This window comes from Chenopodium quinoa, unplaced genomic scaffold (assembly GCF_001683475.1).
Source record: "Chenopodium quinoa cultivar QQ74 unplaced genomic scaffold, ASM168347v1, whole genome shotgun sequence".
Classification (NCBI taxonomy): domain Eukaryota; kingdom Viridiplantae; phylum Streptophyta; class Magnoliopsida; order Caryophyllales; family Amaranthaceae; genus Chenopodium; species Chenopodium quinoa.
Genome location: NW_018742899.1, coordinates 1698578 through 1712999, shown reverse-complemented (window position 1 = coordinate 1712999; position 14422 = coordinate 1698578).

Here is a 14422-nt window from a genome sequence, read left to right as displayed (position 1 = left end):
CCCTAATTTTTAATACTTTATAAAATCTGAAACTAAAACCCTTTATAATCTGAAATTTATACTCTTTAATCATTAAAACTCAATTATAAAACATACTAATCATATTTCAATAATTAATATCAAAACCCAAAATACATTAAAAACAAGAGGAGAGAGAAGGGAACAACCACCACGGGTGGCGAGATGGCTGGCCGACGTGCTGGGCGGTCGCCGGAGGTGGGTCCCGTCAGCGGTGACGTGGCAACTGCGTGGCAGCAAGGTGGCAAAGGAAAGGTCCCATGCATGAACTCACGCATGAACCACGAAGCAGCAAAGAAAGAAAGAAAAAAATAAGAAAAAGGAGAAAAGAAAAGAAAAAGAAAGAAAAAGAAAAGAAAGAAAAGAAAAATAAGGAAAAACAAAGAAAATAATACTTACCCCAAGAATCTGATTTTTTAGTCTCATTGTGTGGGAAATTTTTGGGGTTTTGGGGGATATTTATAGAGTAGAGAATAGACATTAGGTTTGGGCTTAATAAATAAGTGGAGTTTAGTCATGAATTATTTTACCTACAAGGGTTCAAATAAAGGAATTGGACTTAGTTAAATAATATAGGGTAGGTCCAATAGGAGTATGTAAGATTGTTTACATACAATTATTTAAACAAGTCCATATAATTAATAAACGTTTAGCCCAAAATATACTTTACTTCTATAAAACTTAATAATCAAATACATTAGCCCTTTAAAATATTTAATTAAAATACTTGAGCCCTTAAAAATACATCTTATAAATACTTACATACTTTATAAAAATACATAAAAATACAGAGTATTACAGTCTACCCCCCTTAAAAGAAGTTTCATCCCCGAAACTTAGGTACAAAAACTTTAAAAACTTGTTTAAAGACGAATAAATATTTAAAATCTTAAGAATTTCCTTGATACTTTTAGTTGTTGTACTCTTTGTGACTCATACTTTCTATTTCTTTTACCCACTTCTACACAAACTTATGTGTAGAATAACGAATTTTCTAACAACTTACAGAACCCAGTGTGTAAAATAACAACTAAACTAACAAACTTACACAAAACATTGTGTAAAATATTAAACTAACTAACAAACTTACACCAACTATTAGTGTAAGATTCATCCTTGCTAATAAGCTTACACATCCTAGTGTGTGATAATCAAACTTAACAACAAAATCAGTGTAAAAATAACGAAAAAGCACTTAAAATGCCAAAATTAAGGAAAAAGCGCGTAATTCTACCGCACTCTACCCCCTTAAAGAAAACGAGTTACACCCCCGTAACTCCACTTAACTCAACTTTAGAATTAGGGTGTTTATTTCTCATTCCATCATTGGTAAAATCATAATACTTCTTTATATTCATTCCTTGTTGTGCGTACCAATAATATTATCAATCACTCATCATACTAAGATATATTAGTTTCCACTTAAACAGTCTTTTACCAATCCTTTAGTAAAAGTAATAAGCACTTTTGTATCCCAAACCTTGATTTGTTTTGTTTTCTCGTTGACTAACTTGGTTAAACTCAATAGTTTCCTTTGCAATTCATACCTTTAGTAAGGAATAAGTTCTTTCACATTGAAAAATGTCGTGTACCTTACCAAGGTCCAATGATGAGGCTAAGTTATTCGTCACTTTACCAATTCTATGCAAACTCATATATTTCTATATACTTTGGCTCATCTTTTCTTTCTTACCAAAATTCATCCTTTTTTTTTGGTAAATAGAAATTTTATTACCAAATAAGAAAGTTACAACTTACAGAACAGAGTTGCAACAAACAAACAACTAGACTACAAAAACCAAAAGGCCAAACAAACCCCCAAAACAGTTCAAGGCTTGAGAATAACCACCTTCTAGGAAGGGTGCTAACTCGAGCCAAGAACTATCTGAACCCCTACCACTGACCACCTTCTAGGAAGGGTATCAGAAACAGAGGCCAGACACACAAGAAGCCCCAAAGGACAACAACACATTACCAAAACTAGAAACAACTAACAGCAAATAAGAACTCAAAAGAAATGAGCATCAGCAACAGCTACTACAGAGCTCCACCATCAGTAATCCAGAACAACTTCTTTCTGTCATCAGTACTACACCTGCAAGCAACTCTATACACCAACTGTTTGAATACAGTATCAGCAGGGTCACAATAGCCATTAAACAAGACATTATTTCTTTGAAGCCAAATGCTATGAACTGCTTCAGCTAGAAACATCAAATGCAGCCTACTGATAGAATCAGTTCTTCTGCTTCTCTTGATAGCCCAATCAACTTCCTGTTTAAACCTTTGAACTGGTTTTGAACAGTTGAGAATCTTTAGAACCTTTGCCCAGACCCTGCTAGAATAATTACAGAGAAAGAAAAGATGTTGAACACTTTCATTTTCCTGTAAACACATAAAACAGATAGGATCATAGGACTGATTCCAAGTAAGGATTCTATCGTTAGTCATTAGCCTATTCCAGTTTGCTAGCCACAACATGAAAACACTTCTTGGAGAGGCACTATTATTACAAATAATTCTCTTCCAAGGGACTTTATCAGCTTGTTGTCTTAGCTTGGCATAAACTTTCTTGATTTGAACTTTATTATTACCAGTCACTAAGTTCCAGCCACCTAAGACTTCAATCAAACTTCTATATTTCATGAGTTTCCTGAGAACCCAAGATCCTTTTTGAGGTATTGCAGCTGTCCAGAAGTCCTTAGCCTTAAAATAGTAAACATGCAGCCATTTCACCCATAAAGAGTCAGCTTTATGAGTAATATCCCAAAGAACCTTGCAAATAGCAGCTATATTCCAATCACACAGCTCAATAATATTCCAGCCTCCACATGATTTAGGGAGACAGATTGTCTTCCAAGCAACAAGAGATTTCTTTGTGGGGTTTGCCTTCCCTATCCATAGTAAAGCTTTAAACCGACTTTCAATCTCTTTCATAATCTTTTTAGGCAGGATAAAAATCTGAGCCTAGTAGGTCTGTATTCCAAAAAGTACACTCTTAATCAATTGCAATCTACCAGCATAAGATAAAAATCTAACTGCCCAGCTTTCAATTCTACTAGTGATCTTATTAACTAGGGGCTTACATTGCTGAATTGTTAGCTTTTTTGAGGACAGAGGAACCCTAAGGTATTCAAAAGGAATAATGCCAGCAACCATACCAAGTCCTCTGAGAAGGGTATCTTGTTCATCTTGAGTGATCCCCCCAAAATAAACCACACTTTTAGTGAGGTTAGCCACCAAACCAGAAGCTTTAGAGAACTTTTGGAAAACCTCAAACAGAAGCTGAACAGAACAGCTTCAGCTCTTGTAAACATAAGAAGATCATCTGCAAACATGAGATGAGTAATGGACAACCTTTCACACCTTGGATGAAAGTTAAAATCAGGCTTCTTACCAAGCTCATGCAAACACCAAGAGAGATACTCCATTCCTATAGCAAAGAGAAAAGGTGACATAGGGTCTCCTTGCCTTAACCCTTTCTTTGCAATAAAAGGAGCACAGGGAATACCATTAATCAGAACAGAAAAGGAAACAGAGGTGATACACCCCATAAACCAGCCTATAAATACAGAAGGAAAGCCAAGCTTATTCATTACAACCTTGAGAAAGTGCCATTCAATGGAGTCATATGCTTTCTTTAAGTCAACCTTGATCATGCATCCAGGGGTTATATATTTATGACTATACCCCTTTATAAGCTCAGTAGCTAATAAAATGTTATCCCCAATATGCTTACCTGGGATAAACCCAGCTTGAGCCTTATCAACAACCTCTCCAACAACCAAAGCAAGCCTAGCAGTAATGATCTTTAAAATGATCTTGTAAAGAACTGTACAACAGGCAATAGGCCTGAAATCACTCACATATGAAGGAGTTTGAACCTTAGGTACCAGGATCAAAGTAGTGCAATTCCACTGAGAGCTCATAATACCAGTCTCAAAAAAATCATTCACAGCCTCATAGATATCAAGCTTGACAATCTCCAAAGTAGATTTAAAAAATTTCGCGTTATAACCATCAATACCAGGGGCTTTCTCATCAGCAATGCTCTGAATAGCACAATCAATTTCAGAGACAGTAACAGGAGCAATAAGCAGACCCTGAGAACTAGCAGAGAGTTGTCTTTCTGCTCTTACAGATCAACAGCTTCAAGAACAGGAGAGTTTGAACCCATTAGATTCTTGTAAAAGTTGACTATTTCCCTTTCCACATCCTCAGGAACTTTTAAGAGAACCTGTTGGTCAGTCAATATAGTATCTATTCTGTTCCTAGCTTGCCTTTGCTTCATCATGGAGAAGAAATATTTATTATTTGAATCCCCAAGCTGCACCCAATCAATTCTGGATTTTAACAGATCTCCAATATCTCAACTGCTGTATAGAAAGAACTTCCTCAGTCTCCAGATCAGAAACAGAACGTTGAGAACTAGTGGCCATTTTAACCTGAATATCCAGAAGATCCCTCTGAGCTAGCTCAACTCTCTCATCAATGTTATTATAAGAGTTGATATTAAGCTCCTTAAGGTGAGCTTTCAAAATTTTCAATTTTCTCCAAATTCTATTCATGGGTTTACCAGGAACCCCAACACTCCAAACACTATGAACTATATTCAGAAACTCAGGGTGAGTGATAAGGTGGTTCAAAAACCAAAAAGGTCTTCCCTTCCCAGGAAGAGGAGGAAAGATCTCATACAATAAAGGAGTATGGTCAGAGAGAGAAGGAGGAAGGTAGAGAGCTTCAACATTAGGAAATTGGAGAAGCCATTCAAAATTAACAAATCCCCTGTCAATCCTGGTTTGAGTCCTAGGGCCACTGTGAGCTTTGTTAGACCAGGAGTAAAAAGTCCCTTTACTCTTTATCTCAACCAAACTCAGATCCTCAACAAACCTTCTAAAATCTTTGGTTTCGTAATCAGTGATCTCACTCCCATTCAGTCTGTCACCATCAAGTAAAACAGTATTGAAATCTCCTGTGCATAACCAAGGAAGAAAGACAGGAACTACATTTCTAATACCCTCCCAAAGGTCCTTCCTATCATGAATAGTATGCAGACCATACACAAAGGTAACCATAATTTGCCTACTGTAATCATAGGTACTAACAGTGCAATGAATAAACTGAGATAAGACAGAACTCACCTCAACATGAATTTTATCACTCCTCCAACCCAGCCAAATTCTTCCTTTTCCAGAGGCTGTGTAATTACAAATCCAAGTATAACCATGAGAAATCTTGTACTGTATCCCTTTACTGTTCTTCATCTTAACTCTTGTTTCAAACAGACAGACAACATCAGCATTAGACCTAACAAGGTGTTGTTTAACATCAGCCACCTTGGCAGGGTCGTTAAGACCCCTAACATTCTATGCTGTAATAATCATTGCTGTGGAGGGGGCCCACCCCTGCTAGGTTCAGTGTTCTGATAACTAGGTCCAAGAACTTCATCAACAGGCAATACATTAAATTGATTAGTGATCAAAACATCACTATCATTAGTAGCAACATTCTCCTTCCCTTTTCTCTTAACTGTTTCCCAATTCCCAGGAGGCTTATCATGGATCCTAGTGGCTTGTCTCCCTTTTTGCACCCAAGTCTTTTTGTGAGTTTGTGCCTTAGGAGCATTCTGGTCTTGAGTCACTTTAGGCTCTTCACAGATGTGACAAGCTTTATTACATTTTTTACAGAACGGGGGGGTCCATTCATACACAACATCCAACTCAATTACCTCTCCTTTAGGACTTTCAACCCATACAGATTTAGGAAGAGGTTTAGTAATGTCAATTTCAACAAGCATTCTAGCAAAAGAGACTCTTAATTGCCTTGATGTGCACTCATCAGCACAAATTGGCACCCCCAAAGTACTACCTATTCTGCTCAAAGTTTCAGGGCCCCAACAATTGAGAGGCAGATTAGGTAACTTAATCCACAATGGAACAGTGCGTAAAATTTTAGCATGGAAATCAAATTTCTCAGACCAAGGTTTAACAATAATAGGCTTTCCAAAAAGCATATAAGGACCTCCACTTAGGACAGAGTTCAGGTTATCAGCTGAACCCAGATTAATTAAAAAATACCCTTCATCATGCCAGAACACATTAGGATTATTCTCCAATATCCAATCATTAACAATAAATCTTTTAATAGCTACAATTGTAGGGTAAAATCCAACAACATATAACACAACAGCATTAGTCCATTTTTTCGTTCCTTCCTTAATTTCATCAACAGGAAAAATGGCAATAGACTTACCATCTTTAATTTGGGGGGGGGGGGAACGAAATTTAAAGAGATCCCTTTTGCATTTAGTTTCCCAGTAAAGTCTAGATTTCCAGCACTCCCTTTCCTAATATTCTCAGACTCATTATCAAAAGGGCCAGTTGAATGACTTTGCAATCCAGGGTTTACAGCCGGAATGCTAGGCAATGGAACAGTAATCGAGGAAGTTACTGTTCCATTGGTTTTAGGGCCAATCGATCCAAAACTCAGGGCTAGCATCTCAGCATCTCGTCTAGTTAACAAACCTGTAGAGGGGTGAACAAGTCCAGGAGCAGGAGTCACAAGTTCATCCCCCTCATCAAATACCTCATGAACAGCTTGAAACCCAGCTGGGGCAGGAACAAATAATGATTCAGTAATTTCTTTGGAGACCTTAGAGGGAGCAGGGGTATCTTGCTTCTTCTTTCGAGCCATAGAACCAGAAATTGGGAAGAAAACCAACAAAATCAAGCCACCATAGACTCAAATCGAAGCTTTATCTCTCTAGGGTTTTCACTTTCTGAATGAATGCATTTGACTTTCAAAATTCATCCTTTGTTTCATGGGTTACACTTTCACTAACGCTTGTTCCTTGTCCCTTGTTTAACTTGCACCACTCAAATCCATTCTTGGATACTTTTCATCACTTCTCTATATCTTTACTCATTTGAAGTCCTAAAACTTTTATATCACTTATGTTCCTCGAACATAGTGAACTTTATGCTTCTTTGTAACAAAACCTCAAAATGTTGTCATGCTAATGGTGGCTTGTATGGTAACTTTCTGTTTGTTTCACTCCAAGCTATCTTTACATCCTTTTCAAAATAGAATACACATATTCTTTGCATGACCTCCAATGTCAAATATTCCTTTTTATTTGTCCATTTACCACTTGGTGGATGTTGTGATCATTCTCAATGTATTACCAAAGTTCCCCTGTATACCTTCCAGGATCTTGAAGAAACTTGGAATCTCTATCTAAAACGATATTCTTAGGAACTCCATGTAGTCTCACACGTATTTGATGTAAGCCTTTGCAAGTAATTCCATCCTCCAAGTCTCCTTCATTGGTTTAGAAACATTGCAGACTTAGGCAATCTATCCACCTCAATCCAAATCATATCACTTTTATTCTAAACCATTAATACACCTTTACCAAATCCTTATACAACATGTGCTTTCTTGGGTAGGGTGTATTGCGCCTTTCTTCCATTAGTCTTCCTTTCAACCTTTTACTCTTCATGAATATTAAAATCTATCATCCTCTCACGAATTTGATCCAACTTTCCATTCTTTACTTGATTTTCCTTCATCTTCTCAAATATTGTTGGTCACATACTCTAGTTGCACCTCATGTTCTTTACTTATCCTTTTCCAACAATTTCGTGGAGGTTAAATTCCTTAATTCCCATCCACTTCGTCGAGTATGACCAGTGCATCCATCATATCCATTTCATTGCCTTCCTTTCAATGATATTGAATGTCTCATCCATGGTCCTTTATCAACTTCAATCATTTCTTTTGTTACATACTCAAATTCTTATGTGCGAGATTATACTTCAAACTCTACACTTCACTTAGTATAACCATGTTTTCATATGAAATTAATTTCACACTTATTACTCCCCATGAACTTCAATTATTCTTCGCCAAGACATTCACTTGTAATAATCCTTGAAAATCCATCACAAACCTTCTACACCATTGTTTAACTTAAAAACCTCAAACGACAATTAATTTATAACATAGTCCATAGTTCACAATTCTTATCCTTGCTACACCAACAATTACCTCTATATATTCACAAAGTCTCCCAAAATGGTCCTTTCTTCAACCACAACTCACTCTTAGGAAAACCTTGCGTGCATTCGCTTCTCCTCAACATCAACAAACTTTATCACAGGTGTTCATGTCGTCCCTTCCTTCCATAATTAGAATTTACAAAAATATCTTCAATGAAAACACTTGATTCCTTAAGTCCACAGAAAGTATAGGTGCTTCATTAACCCAAAAGGCAAAAATAAAAACTCAAACCGTCTAAATCTTGTCATATATGCTAATTTCGAAATGTCCTCTTTCGAATATTCTTACTTAGTATTTCCTATCCTCAAGTCTAACCTCGAAAATATTATTGCTTCCTATATTTGGTCAAATAAATCGTCGCTCCAAATCAAAAGATAGTTACTCCATCCTCATTGTCACCTTGATCAATTCCCCATAGGCACATTACAAACACTTTTATCCTTCCCTTTTAACCATACATGCGCTCCCTTGGTGACGTAACCTTTTTCAATGACTTGCAATAGTATCTTCCAATCCCCTTTAAGCAATACTACACCAATCTCTTTTTTTTTCACACACAATGATATCCTTATAATACCTCCAAACTTCACTCAACCTCTATATCCTTTCCTCACATTTCTCCTCTAATTAATTCATCACCCTTGCTATAGTATTCCTTGAATAAGTCTCTTGTGACTCACAATGTATCTCAACTTCCGGAGAAATTAAGTGTTTTGACCCAACCTATATAGCAACCAGTTCTATCATCAAGGAAAGTATGATGACAAGAAATAATTCCAGTATTTGAAATGATTTAAGAAAGGTAGTAAGACAGGCTTGACAGCTTACCAAGAATGATATAACCACCAATAATCCCGCAATGGGAAAAGTGTAACAAGATAGTGTAGAGAAGTGAAAACCACCTATATACCAAAGGGAGATAAATTCCCAAAGTTTTCGAGGGTTGAGTTAAAGAGATATGCAAGTTGTTTAAAGGCAGTGGATGTCTCAAATTGATGAATTGAGAGTGAAAGGAAGTTTGTATGTAAGTAAAGGAAGAAGTTAATTTTACCATGTTAATGGGAACGAATAAATTGTGAATACACCCAATCATATTAAAGAGATGTTTGGAGTAACAAACCCAGATAAGTTGTATCATTATTTCATGCAGGTAGAAGGAAAGGGTAGTGGAGTTTATAGTTGAAATGGAAAGATTGCCTGTTTTGGAGTAGAACTCCAAGTTGTTAAAATCTTTCGGTATCGCTTAGAAGCCCAAAGAAATAAGTTGAAGGATGGTGAATTATGAGCTTCAACGGCAGTTGTTAGGACATAAAGCTTTGAGACTTTGATTGATTTGTACGAAAGGGTGATCAATTCATAAATTTGTTGAAAGGAAAGAGAGACTAAACTTAAAGATAAGAATCAAAACAAGAAAGAAGGTAGGTGAAATACCAACAAGATGGCTAAAGAAGTTTTAAGGGTTATTTTGGATATGAGAGAAATATAATGGTGGTTTGAGTAAAAGTTAAGGAATTTTGAACTGTAAGGAAACAATATAATTGGTAATATCAAGCTATGGATATGAGAACATTGTAAAGAAGAGGAGTTTATGACAAGATTTATGGATTTGATTGATATATGTTGATATAATTTGAATATGAAATCGTTTATGAGGTAATTGATCATTCTCAATAATTCGAATGCATAAAATCTTGATTGATAAACAACCATAGTTCATATAATTAAACAAATAATCAAAAACCCAAACAAACCCAGATAATGTTGTTTAAACAACTCCAAAAGAGTAAGTGAATAAATTCAAGAGTTCTCCAAAATGGTAGCATTGATACATATAATGACCTTTTGTAGAATATAAACATTCCCATAGCTCAAGGCTAAATAGTCAAACTCATACTCCAAAATAATATGTGTCGATAATCTCAAGGTTCAACAAAACGAGAGTCCTCAATATTTCAACAAAATCATAAATTCTCAAGACTCAAATAATACATAAAAATAATATGCTCAATTCTCAATCTCAAAATAAATATCCTTAATCATAAGAAATGATAAGTCACTAAGTTTACAATGTCAAACTCCAATTGATTTGAGTTGATCGAGTATCCCTTAGCTCATATAATAACTTTCATCATTACTAATCTATATAAAATTCTTATGCTCATCTCTCATAGGCTCTTGTTTAATCTCGATCCCAATTCAACTCGTACTCAAAGACAAATCATATTCCTCAAAATAGATACAAAAATCCTAAATGCTCCCATTTACAAGCTCTTTAACCATTAACATCAATCTCTTTACTCACATACCTTGTCGTCTCAATAGACAAGTGAACAAAACTCAAGTGCTCATTCTTAATAACTAGGCAAGGTGTCACAACAACAAACTATCCCAAAATACAATACTCACAACTATGTGATGATGTGCATCCCATTATTTATTCCAAAATACATCTCAAATAAGAACAATGAAGCGTACGATCATAACATAAGCATCCGGACTCTCATAATCCTTAACATTTCTCAAAATTCTCATCATATAAACTCACAAGGTATGGTAAACTCTGCAAGAAAATGGCTTAACTACCAATAGAAAACCCTTCCGAAACAATATGATTTAGTTGTTGCAGAAAATTAAGTTCGATATTCACTCATACAATCTAGATAGTTCACATAATTTAAATCACATACAACATGCTTGATCACTTTAAAAGAAAATAATATGCACATAGGAAAGAAATTAAATTCTAGCCTATATGCCCATTCTCCACCTACCTAATCTCACCACATGCTTTCAAAAGCGATTAACACATTATTACATACCTTAATTCCTTCGCATACCTTCACACATAATTTTATTTTTTTTTTAATTGAACTTTAACTTTCGAAATTACAAGTCCGAACTAAAAAAATTCGAACTCCTTCGAAAATAAAAAAAAAAAAATTGGCACTCTGATCTAAAATAAAATTCGGACCATTTAAAAAAAATTTAGTCCTTATTTAAAAAAAAAAAATTTAGACCTCCTGCCTTAAAAAAACATTCGTTCACTAAAATAAACGAACTTAAAAGAAATAAAATAAGTACCCTTAAAATATTTTTGAAATCATTTAAATAAGCACTTGGCTAAGCTTTTAAAACATAGATACCTTAGAAACACTTTTTTGGTTTAGTGGTAATTAATATCCATTCAAAACTCCCAAATACCACTTTGTAATACCTTGGAAATTTCCTCCTTTTAAACTACTCTTTTTACTTTAAATAAAACTCATTTTAGGAAATAACCAAAGTATTACCGCCACCATGATAACGGCTAAGGCTATTTTCAAAGTCACACAACGTAAGACTAACTTTCAAAAACTCAAATAAAATAAAGTTTAATAAAGCAAACTCAACTTTAAAACCAACTTACATTAAACAAATAGCTTGGAAGCATTAAAGATCCTCTTAAAAACCAAACTAAAATATTAAAACAATAATTAATGTTAGTGCCAACGATTACATAAATAATTCAATACAATAATTATAAACAAAGAAATATATAACCCTCTTTGCTCAATCCCATCATGCTTGATATGCTCTTTCTACATGTACTTCTCTTTATTTCAACCTTACTACTCGTCATATAACATGGGTTATAGTAGGGCCAATACAAAGAAAAGCCAAACACAAACAACAAAGTACGAATCAGCAGAAGCTAAGTACATATACACCAATAGAAATAACCACACTAACATGAATACCCTAGCAATAAATAAATAAATAAAACATGCTCACCATACAACACAAGTCAACTTACCTTTGACTCATGACTCTACTTTAATTTGTTAATATATAGTTTTGGATAACGCATCGAACGAGTTTCCTTCCTTAATAAAAAAAAAATAGCCCATTTAAAAATTGAGCTTACATTTAGAGAGTTACCCCAATTGGCACCTACTATGTCACCTTGTGACGGAATTCCAGCGCATTAATAATAAAAGAAAGTATAGCGTCCTAATGATCAAATATAAAGTCACATAACTCACCCCATGTGTTCATAATCAATGTGTATACGTTCCAAGAGTTTTGGTGCGTATCGCGTATCCTCTTACACTTTACGTGATTTACCAATTTAACTTGTGATGACTCCAATCAATCAATCAAGAACAAACATAACAACATTCAACACATACTTTCAATTCATTTTTGAATTAATTAGTGAGCACATACAATTTATTTTAATTAACGTTCGTTGCCTAGTTTTGTGCACAAAATTGCACGATTACTACCTTGGTGCATAAAATGCACTAATAAATTCCTTGACTCAATCTCAACTTATGTGAGTGAGTAATAAACTAACTTCTTGACTCGACCTCAACTTATGTGGGTGAATAAATAAATAAACTAACTTTCTTGACTCAACTCCAATGATAAATGGGTGAGAATAAAATCATGAATCATGCTCAATAAATATAATTTTAGCTCTTTTAAACATATATAAACCTTGCCTATTAAATTCATGCTTTCTTGATAATGAATAATAAATAATATACATGATTCATTTACTTTCAACTTGTAACAAGCTCATACTAACTATTCCATCATATTCACATGCTTACATATAAGACATGGATAAGCAATCAATCATTCCAAGTATCACAACAACATCTTAGCATGATACTAATCTCATACTTGATGTCAATTTAACTTCCTAACATGGTACTACGCATAATTAACACATCCTACACGCATACGTACCTTAAATCGTCTTTTCAACTAGCCACAATGCTAGAAATTACTCAACTTAAAGTCTCTAACAATACCAAATACATAAACTCAATTACTCCCTTGATTACACAAATTTTCAAACCTTTTAAACACTTTAAAACCTCCGTAATAAGCTGAAATTTTGGTTTAAAACCTTTAAAATTCTTACTTTAAGTGGGTAATTAAAACCACAAAGTAAAAACTCAATTATGGTGTTTATATAAAAATTCCAGCATACTTGTAAAGGTTCAACCCCTTAAATAAATCTGAAATATTAAAACCAATTAAAACCTTCTCTACTTATGGGTAATTAAACCCTTTTCACAAAAACCACAAAGTAGTGCTTAAAATAAAATTCCAGCAATATTATATTAACAAAACTCATTAGAACTCCATTAAAAAATATAGTTTTTAAGCTTTATTATTACTTATAATCAATACGTATATAAAATCCCCAAATCAATTGCAAGTTAGAACCCTAAAAATCAACTCTTTTATAACTAAAACCCTAACTTTTAGTACTTTATAAAATCTGAAATTAAAACCCTTTATAATCTGAAATTTATACTCTTTAATCATTAAAACTCAATTATAAAACATACTAATCATATTTCAATAATTAATATCAAAACCCAAAATACATCAAAAACAAGAGGAGAGAGAAGGGAACAACCACCACGGGTGGCGAGATGGCTGGCCGACGTGCTGGGCGGTCGCCGGAGGTGGGTCCCGTCAGCGGTGACGTGGCAACTGCGTGGCAGCAAGGTGGCAAAGGAAAGGTCCCATGCATGAACTCACGCATGAACCACGAAGCAGCAAAGAAAGAAAGAAAAAAGTAAGAAAAAGGAGAAAAGAAAAGAAAAAGAAAGAGAAAGAAAAGAAAAATAAGGAAAAACAAAGAAAATAATACTTACTCCTAAGAATCTGATTTTTGAGTCTCTTTGTGTGGGAAATTTTTGGGGTTTTGGGGAATATTTATAGAGTAGAGAATAGATATTAGGTTTGGCTTAATAAATAAGTGGACTTTAGTCATGAATTATTTGACCCACAAGGATTCAAATAAAGGAATTGGGCTTAGTTGAATAACATAGGGTAGGTCCAATAGGAGTATATAAGGATTGCTTACATACAATTATTTAAACTATTCCATATAATTAATAAACATTTAGCCCAAAATATATTTTACTTTTATAAAACTCAATAATTAAAATACTTTAGCCCTTTAAAATATTTAATTAAAATACTTGAACCCTTAAAAATACATCTTATAAATACTTAAATACTTTATAAAAATACATAAAAATACGGAGTATTATAAGGCTGCCTTGCTAACACGTCCAAACTCTTAACCATGGTACTCTTTCGACACCCAAATAAGCTTGACCATAGTCAAACATAGAACAAGACTTAGGATGCAAATTTCATTGCATCATGTGTGACAATGTGCTTATATGTGCATATTTTTATTGATTTATTTATTTATTATTATATTTTTTCTTATCTAACATCTAACCCTCCTTTTTTATTAGAGTCGAGTCATAGTTCTTTTATTTTTTATTTTTAGTCAACCCGGATGTTTATTCTCGTATCCTGCACAAGC